Here is a 9634-nt window from a genome sequence, read left to right on the forward strand (position 1 = left end):
GAAAGTTGCTACAGCTCTAACCTCGTGCGTCTTAACCTTAAGCAAAGATCGGTCTTCCTCACTCAAGTGTGAATGAGCTTCTCGTATTAACAATCTGATAAAATATGACAAAGCATTCTTTGACATAGGCAAGGATGGTTTCTTAACCGAACACCATAACGTTTCAGATTGGCCTCGTAAAGGTTTAGTACGAGCTAAGTAGAACTTAAGAGCTCTAACAGGGCATAAGACTCTTTCTAGTTCATTGCCTACGATCTCCGATAAGCTAGGAATATCGAAAGATTTAGGCCAAGGACGAGAAGGTAGCTCATTTTTGGCTAGGAAACCAAGTTGCAGAGAACAAGTAGCTTTTTCTGACGAAAACCCGATGTTCTTGCTGAAGGCATGAAGCTCACCGACTCTTTTAGCCGAGGCTAAGCATACCAGGAAAAGAGTCTTAAGAGTGAGATCTTTCAGGGAGGCTGACTGTAAAGGCTCAAACCTGTCTGACATGAGGAATCTTAGGACCACGTCTAAATTCCACCCAGGAGTAGCCAAACGACGCTCCTTAGAGGTCTCGAAAGACTTAAGGAGGTCTTGCAGATCTTTATTGTTGGAAAGATCTAAGCCTCTATGCCGGAAGACCGAGGCCAACATGCTTCTGTAGCCCTTGATAGTAGGAGCTGAAAGGGATCGTACTTTTCTCAGATATAAGAGAAAATCAGCTATTTGGGCTACAGAGGTACTGGTCGAGGATACGGAAACTGACTTGCACCAGTCTCGGAAGACTTCCCACTTCGATTGGTAGACTCTAATGGTAGACGCTCTCCTTGCTCTAGCAATCGCACTGGCTGCCTCCTTCAAAAAGCCTCTAGCTCTCGAGAGTCTTTCGATAGTCTGAAGGCAGTCAGACGAAGAGCGTGGAGGCTTTGGTGTTCCTTCTTTACGTGTGGTTGACGTAGAAGGTCTACTCTTAGAGGAAGACTTCTGGGAACGTCTACTAGCCATCGAAGTACCTCGGTGAACCATTCTCTCGCGGGCCAGAGGGGAGCAACTAACGTCAACCTTGTCCCTTCGTGAGAGGCGAATTTCTGCAGTACCTTGTTGACAATCTTGAATGGTGGGAATGCGTAAAGATCTAGATGTGACCAATCTAGGAGGAAGGCATCTATATGTATTGCTGCTGGGTCCGGGACTGGAGAGCAATAGATTGGAAGCCTCTTGGTCAGCGAGGTTGCAAAGAGATCTATGGTGGGTTGACCCCAAGTCGTCCAAAGTCTCTTGCACACATCCTTGTGGAGAGTCCATTCGGTTGGAATTACTTGACCTTTCCGACTGAGACAATCTGCTAGGACGTTCAAGTCGCCCTGGATGAACCTCGTTACTAGGGAGATGCCTCGATCTTTTGACCAGATGAGCAGGTCCCTTGCGATCTCGTACAAAGTCAGTGAGTGGGTACCTCCCTGTTTGGAAATGTACGCCAAGGCCGTGGTGTTGTCCGAGTTTACCTCCACCACCTTGCCTCGAAGGAGATTCTCGAAGCTTATCAAGGCCAGATGAACCGCCAAAAGCTCCTTGCTGTTGATATGCATGCTCCTCTGACTCGAGTTCCACAGACCTGAGCATTCCCGACCGTCCAGCGTCGCGCCCCAGCCCAAGTCCGATGCGTCCGAGAAGAGAACGTGGTTGGGTATCTGAACTGCCAGGGGAAGACCCTCTCGTAGGCTGATATTGTCCTTCCACCAAGTCAGACAAGACTTTATCTTTTCGGAAATCGGGATCGAGACCGCCTCTAGCGTCTTGTCCTTTTTCCAGTGAAAAGCCAGATGGAATTGAAGAGGACGGAGGTGTAGCCTTCCTAGCGAGACAAATTGCTCCAGGGATGACAGCGTCCCTACCAGACTCATCCACAGCCTGACTGAGCAGCGTTCTTTCTTCAGCATCTTCTGGATGGAGAGCAGGGCTTGATCTATTCTGGGGGCGACGGAAAAGCCCGAAAAACTTGACTGTGAATCTCCATCCCTAAATACAGAATAGTTTGGGATGGGACCAGCTGTGACTTTTCCAAATTGACTAGGAGTCCCAATTCCTTGGTCAGATCTAGAGTCCAATTGAGATCCTTCAGACAGCGATGACTGGAAGAGGCTCTGAGAAGCCAGTCGTCCAAGTACAGGGAGGCTCTGATCTCCGATAGCTCGAAACTGGTACCCCACATTCCTGTAAACAAACCTCAGAAACGGTTGGGAATCTGGGTGTATAGGAATGTGGAAGTATGCCTCCTGAAGGTCGAGAGAGACCATCCAGTCGCCTTCCATAAATGCTGTCAAGACAGCCTGGTAGACTTCATCGTGAAGTTTGTCTTGACAATGAATACATTGAGCGCACTTGCCTCTTATGTACTCCTGCAGTGAACATGGCTGCCAAATCATGGAGCCATCCCTGAGGGACTTGTCCCTGCAGAGAACGTGGCTGTCAGATCATTGGAGCCATCCCTGAAAGCCTTGTTTATGCATGACATAATTGTACAGCAAAACTTCAAAGGCTCGAAAACAGCTGTGAAGTTGACCTGTAAAATCTAGGAGCGTCTCATGGCCAGGCGCCAGGGAGAGTCTACGACATTTTAGAAGTCTATCTGGGCAGAGGCAGGAACTCTCAAGCCGAGAACTTCTCTCGTGTCATATCAGACTCTCGCTCTATAAGCCAGTTTAAAAGAAGGGAAAGCAAAGGCTGTATCCCCCAAACTCCTCCTGGTGATAAACCAGTCGCCTAGCAAACGTAAAGCTCTCTAGGAGAGCGAGAGAGCACTAGCTTATAAAACAAACGGCTTCGAAGTAGCTAGGCCTAGTGTAAGCTCTGACGTTTAGGCGAACGAGGAGCAGCAGTTACAAAAAGATCCGGACAAAGATCCTTAAAAATCAGCATGATTTATTTAAAGTCCATAGAGGGCTAAGCAGCTTTAGGTTCCTCTCCGTCTGACAGAGTCCTCAAGGGAATATCAGTAGGAGGGGGAACAGCAACTTCCTCATCTAAAGGAACCTTGTCCGATAAAAGCCGAGTCTCAAGCAAGGGAGAGACCTACCGTGGTGGCAATGCTTTACAAGCAGAGTCCACACGCACTGGTGCATTAGTAGCGGACCAGGACGCAACGTCATGTAACTGCTTGACAGTCTGTGAACTGTCAACAACAACAGGTGCGAGAGACCAGGACACAACGTCATGTAACTGCTTGACAGTCTGTGAACTGTCAACAACAACAGGTGCGAGAGACCAGGACGCAACGTCATGTAACTGCTTGACAGTCTGTGAACTGTCAACAACAACAGGTGCGTGAGGACGCACAGCGTCCACTCGAGACTGCTTTGACCGCCTAGACTGAGCAGTCAAAACAACTCTAGAATGTGGAGGTTGACGCACAGCATCAAAACAAGTCAACTCCGATTGTTAGCGAACGTCCTGAATGTCAACAGGAGCATCAGCAAGTGGCCTAACGTCCAAATGTGGCTGAAAATCCACACGAGACCGCATCGAGTGTGGTTCTAAACAACCTGACTGACGTGACTTAGCTACGCCAACGTCAACAGGACGCACAAAGGAACGTTAGGGTGGCTGAAAGCCAGGATCTCGATGAGATAAACGGCTAGGCTCAACGGACTAATCGGCAGAATAGTCTTCCATAAGGGAGGCAAGCTTATTCTGCATGTCTTTCCGTACAACCCATTTAGGATCAACGGAAAAGGTTGCGGTAAGAGACGAGGGTAACGTCTGTGACCGCAAAACCTTGCCAACAAAAAGACTCTCGGAGTCTGTGTTACGCTTTTGTTAGGCGGCGAGCAGTCTTCCGATGACTGCATAGGGTCAGAGCTGTCCTAATGGCTACAACCAGGACGCTGGACCTGTCCTGAAAGGACTGACTTTCGCTTAAGGGCCTCGAAACCTTGTTTCAGGTTTCTTATGCGAAAAGCCTTCGGATGACGAGGAGAAAAACGTCTCTCTCGCCTTATGGTAGGGGTGATCTTGGTAAGATACACCCGATACCATAGAGGGAACGTCTGTTCGCTGATCAAGGCCTCTCGACCCCATAAGTCGTACGACATTACTTCTCCCCTGGGCTTGGGAGCTTGCAAGAGGTCCCGGACTAGGCGAACGACAGGCATGAACAGACGAACCCTCGGTCGCAACACTGATAACACTTTGCGCAATATCACTTTATCACTACGATTTTCTGTTTAGCACTTATTTCACTGAAATCGAAACTTTTACTGATTTCTACCTGAAGCACGCAATTCTAACCTCATCAAAAGGTAGTAATAGCGAAATCAGTCGTATAATGCAAGCACATTAATACCAGCAAAAAACAGTAAACATATTTTAAGATAAAAAATTCAGTGGATGGGGAAGAGACTAAACACTAGTTCATTCAAAACTACGTTTTCAATCTCTCACCGTACATTGCCTGGGGACGAGAATAAAAAACTAAAAACGTTTTATCCTTTCTCCCCGTACAGAGACTAGGGACGAGAGTAACTCGAGAACAACGTTACCCGCTTGAACGGAACGTTTTCTCCCCTCTCTCTCCCTCCGTCTCTATCTCTCTCTCTCTCTCTCTCTCTCTCTCTCTTGATTACGCACCTAAGAGAAGAGCCCACTTACGTTTCGTCAAAAAAACATGTTATTTGACCAAAGGAAAAAAACTGAAAGGTTTTTCAATTAAAAAGTTCCTTTAAAATATAATTTAAAACATTTACGCTTTGAAAGAAGAATGAACAAAACGTCAGAATCGATTTACTCTTTCTGCAAAGTGAAACCGTGATACTCTCTCTCTCTATCGTAACGATAGAGCGCAAACTGCGTAGCATAAATAAACTAAACGTTAGTTCATCTTTGAAACAGTACGAAGACTATTCAAAGAAAATCTTTCATAAAATATCTATTAAAAAATATTCATTTAAAAAGTTTTAAATCATTAGCTCTTTAAAAGCTATTTACGATTGAAAGGGCTCAACGTTGTTTAACTTCAGTTTCCAAGTTAGGACTGCCTACTCTCAGGAAGGTCGCATATAAACAAATCATTAAAATTTATTTTTATGTTTATTATAAATGGAAAGTTAATCGAAGAGGCCTAATAAAGGCGGTGAGATATAAAATATATAGAGGAAAATCTATAATTAATTTATAACGTGATAAGATAATTGTTAAAAGCCTAAACACACTTCCGTCTAAGGGAAGGGTCGGCCATTTAAAAGTCAAAGAAAGTCCATACTCTCTTTGTCATCAAAAAATTAAATCTATCCAAAACTAGTTCAAGATTTAAGATGAAGATAAAACACCTGCACTGCGAAAGCTCAAACCAAATTGAAGTACTTCACCAAATATGATGGGAAAAACTCCAGGTTCTACAGCGAGTAAAAGTACGTCTTGTCGACACGTCGACAGAGAAGAAATTGAGTCTTTGTTTACATCGAGAGTGGTATCTGGCCGACAGTTGGCGCTGGTGGGCACACCCGCAACCTGTATAGCGATCGCTGGCGAGTTTTTATTGTATGTGTCTGTCGAGCAACAGAGTTGCGGCTATTATATATTCACCGGCTAAGTTAAATATTTAAAAACTCCAGGTTCTACAGCGAGTAAAAGTACGTCTTGTCGACACGTCGACAGAGAAGAAATTGAGTCTTTGTTTACATCGAGAGTGGTATCTGGCCGACAGTTGGTGCTGGTGGGCACACCCGCAACCTGTATAGCGATCGCTGGCGAGTTTTTATTGTATGTGTCTGTCGAGCAACAGAGTTGCAGCTATTATATATTCACCGGCTAAGTTAAATATTTAAAAAAATCCTGATTAGTTGTCAATCCTGGTAATACTAAGCAAGTTCCAACTTATACAGTATCCAACAAATGGGGTTTACAGTAGTGCAAGTTTACATTTGTATTAATACTTCAATTTGCTTATTTTCATAATACAACTCAACTACAGTAACCAATAAGAAGAATCTTTCCTAGTTCCTTAATTCACCAGACTTCTTGCTTTTTAACTTCACCCACACAATGATGTCCGATGCAATCAGTCAACTGAAATCAATACCGTACATACTTATAATTTGATTAACCCCCATACCAGCACATTTACAAAACAGGTCCTTCAGTTCTCTGTTTTCACTGCATGAGAAATTTACTTTTAATACCTGTAAGTTTGACATAACACCAGGATATGCTGTAACTATGGCCCACACTTCACAGAACCCAAAAAGGGCCCAGAGGTGTAGCCATGGGAGGAAAGAGGGGACACTTTCTGAAAATGTCCCCGGGCCTCCAGGAAAGGGGGACCTACAATAAAGCAGAATCAGAAAATAAAAGTATAAAAGTAAAGTTTTTTAATTACCACCAGTGTATTACAGAGTAAGGGAGATGAGGGTTCAGACACCCAGCCTCCAAATCCCTAACTACAGTACACCCAAGAGGACCCTTAGTTTTCGACCTACAAATCTAACAAGATGCACATGGGATCAAAGTACATGCACAGCTGTGTCAAGCTGTACTTAGAGGGTTATAAACATTGAGTTATATACATTGTTCATCATTCATTCTCAATATGTTTTATGTTCATTTGGGTTATATACATTGTTCATCATTTATTCTAAATATGTTTTATGTTCATTTCAGATTGACCGTGGTCATTGTTCAATAATAAAGACATTTGAATAAATGGACCAAGCTCTTATCTATGACCACGGTCAATCTCATGTTTAGCGTACTTGAGTGTCACCTCGTCACCATCATTATGACGATAGGCAAGCAGCATTAAGGTTTTGACGGAGCGAATACCACACTTTGCGTCAATTTCACTTTCAACTCGCAAAAAAAAAAAAAAAAAAAAATGAAATGGAAAAACTATATACATTGTTCATAACCCTCTAGTACTGTCCTAGTTGCGTGTGTTTTGATTTTAGGTGACTTTTCAAAGAATTTTATTTTGGTAATGAAAATTTGGCATTCATTACTACAACTACTTTTTTATTTTTACTCCAGGTCTGTATCACTATTACTGCATGACAACTTGCTCAACCTATAATGAAAATACTATACTAAACTTGCTTCCACGGACCACTAAAATGATTAGGGAGCTGTGGTAAAGTAAGTGTGGATTTCACTATTAGGAAATATACTAACCAATAAACTCAAGTCAGTCCAGTGTAGCAATGACAATATCTAATGTACCACATGTGAAATCTTTCATAAGAGGATGGTGGCTTAGTTAAGGGCCTAAACTTACAGTCTTGACAGAGCCATCCCAAGTCAGATGGCATGGGAAACCTTCAATGACCTTACTCAAACCACAATACAGTACAGTATATGAACATTGAGGAAGTCTATATTTCACTTATTGTTCCTAGTCTTAAAACAGCTTTCTGCTACAAGTTGACAAGATTCCTAACCATTACCAAGATTATGCAGAAAACATCTAAGCAACTACTATACTTTGATAAAAAACCAAACTCTAAAACTGTGATGACAAGATACAAAGGGTTGTGAACCATACAAGTATTTTTTCTAATCATTGATCCAAACGAGTCATTGCTGGCATTTCCTTACCCAAAAACCAAAATTTCTCAATGTGACCCCTCATTATTGCTGCTCTTTAAAGGGGGGTCAATATGCTGTAGCTAAAATAACTTATTTGTGACAGAACTCTAGTCAAATTCCTTTGATTGATTGATTGATTGATTTCAAGTTTTCAGGTATCCTGTAAATTCCTTCGAAACACACCACTATATTAAGGTTAAAATTGTCTGGTTTTAGTTCGTTTCATCAGAATAGATGCACATCAGAACATTAGCTGGGCAGGCCCAGCCTTTGTGGTGCCTGAACACAGCAGCGACCTCCCCAGTAAACAGTTTAAACCCAATCTCCCAGGCGGGGATCGATCTGCCACCACGTGAATGCTTGGCAAACATACTACCACTGTACTAGCCAGGAGGCTACATATAAGGTATATATAATTTAATTCTAGATCCAGAATCCATTCCTAGTTGAAACTATAATTTTATCAATCTACAGTACCAATAACCATAGAATGCAAATTGGCAACCCAAGAACTTTTAATTGTTCATTATGCCAAACATAAACTTAAAACAATGGCAGACTAACCTGTGAGTATCTACCCGTGTGGTGTCACTACAAAACACCGAAATACTGTATCATGTTTCACATGATCTAACCTTGAATGCTGTCCTTATCAAGAATGCTTCACCAATAGCAACAATCCAATAATTTCCTTAAACTAATCTAGGACACTAACTAACCTAAACTTTCCCACCCCTAATCTTACCTACAAGCCATGTCCATACCTATTTACCTAAACAGGGGGTCTAACGCCCACTACGATCACCCTTACACTTCCATATTCTTAGTCAGCCGTCATCATTCATAAAGGTGGCCGCTATCATACATACACCACGAGCCAACAGCTGAAGTCATATTATGGCCGGAACAAATGTAAAATTTGAGACAGAAACTAAAGTTGGCTAATGTTGGAGATAGGGACTAAAGTAAAGTTGGTGCTGGGGAACCAAAGTAAATTTAAGGTATCAAACGTAGGTAGCCTATCTAGAATGCTAAAAACACTGAAATACTGGCAAAGACAAAGTATCATATGATCTGTATTAAAGGCACTATGATACCCTTAGACAGAGTTATATCAAATATGGAAAGGTTAAATCATATACTTTACCAAGTACTTCAGGTCTAGGCCCTACATAGAACACTCGTCCTAACACAGATTACCAAACTGTCAATACAGCCAATGGCCTGCCATTCTACTCCCAGTAGACATATTTAAACTTAATTAACTAAAACAAAATTATTCTCACCACAAGTTCATTGCAGACACAAGAACATTTAAATATATTTCGTCCTTAATTAGTGATAAAACGTGACTTCGTAGAGTTTTCATGAGACATATCACTAACCCTTTGTTAGAGAATGTTAACCAAACCAAAAATAATGGCGGAATGTAATGTAAACAATGACACTTGACACAGGGTCTTGTTTTAAGAAACTGGGAAATTGAACTCACCAAAGAAAATGAGAATGCCAAAACGTATAAATGCTTAATTCGTCTTTATTTGAACTATAAAAAATCCTTATATCAATAAAAGAAACATATACATGTGTAATAGAATCAATTATGATAGGACATATTGTGTTTCAAATTATGTTTTGGAGAAAATTTTACAAATTTAAATTTTTATTTTTAGGCTAATAGTGCAGGTTAAGGCCATCTATTTGTAAATATTGGAAACAAGAGACACTTAAACTATGATAATGAAAAACTTTTGTTAATTTTCCAAAAATATTGTAATATAGATAATAAAGCATTAACAATACTTAAATATAAAAAAAATAACTATAATTATTTGTTTTTAATGGAAAAATATTACTAAACTTTAATATGATAGATATTTTAAAAGAGCGCTGGAATATCTATTTTGGCAATAACAAAAACTACGGGGTCTACACAGTGAAAGAGAACCAAAATTACCACAAGCTACAGAATAACTTCTAACAAACTGAATAAATGAAAGAATACAATATACTAGGATGTAATTATAACATATTTTAAGATGAATAAATCTTTTTCTTTTATATAACATCAAAGAAA

General features: G+C 41.2%; 1 long non-coding RNA gene across 1 annotated transcript in view; it reads right to left on the bottom strand.

Moving 5' to 3' along the window:
- Positions 1 to 8996, bottom strand: part of LOC137622971 (uncharacterized) — a 36644-nt gene extending 27648 nt beyond the window's left edge. Inside the window, exon 1 of the long non-coding RNA XR_011040536.1 lies at positions 8844 to 8996. This is a non-coding gene — a long non-coding RNA (uncharacterized lncRNA). The remainder of the gene's footprint in view (positions 1 to 8843) is intronic.
- Positions 8997 to 9634: the final 638 nt, after the last annotated feature.

Source organism: Palaemon carinicauda, chromosome 2, assembly GCF_036898095.1.
Source record: "Palaemon carinicauda isolate YSFRI2023 chromosome 2, ASM3689809v2, whole genome shotgun sequence".
In the NCBI taxonomy this organism is placed as follows: domain Eukaryota; kingdom Metazoa; phylum Arthropoda; class Malacostraca; order Decapoda; family Palaemonidae; genus Palaemon; species Palaemon carinicauda.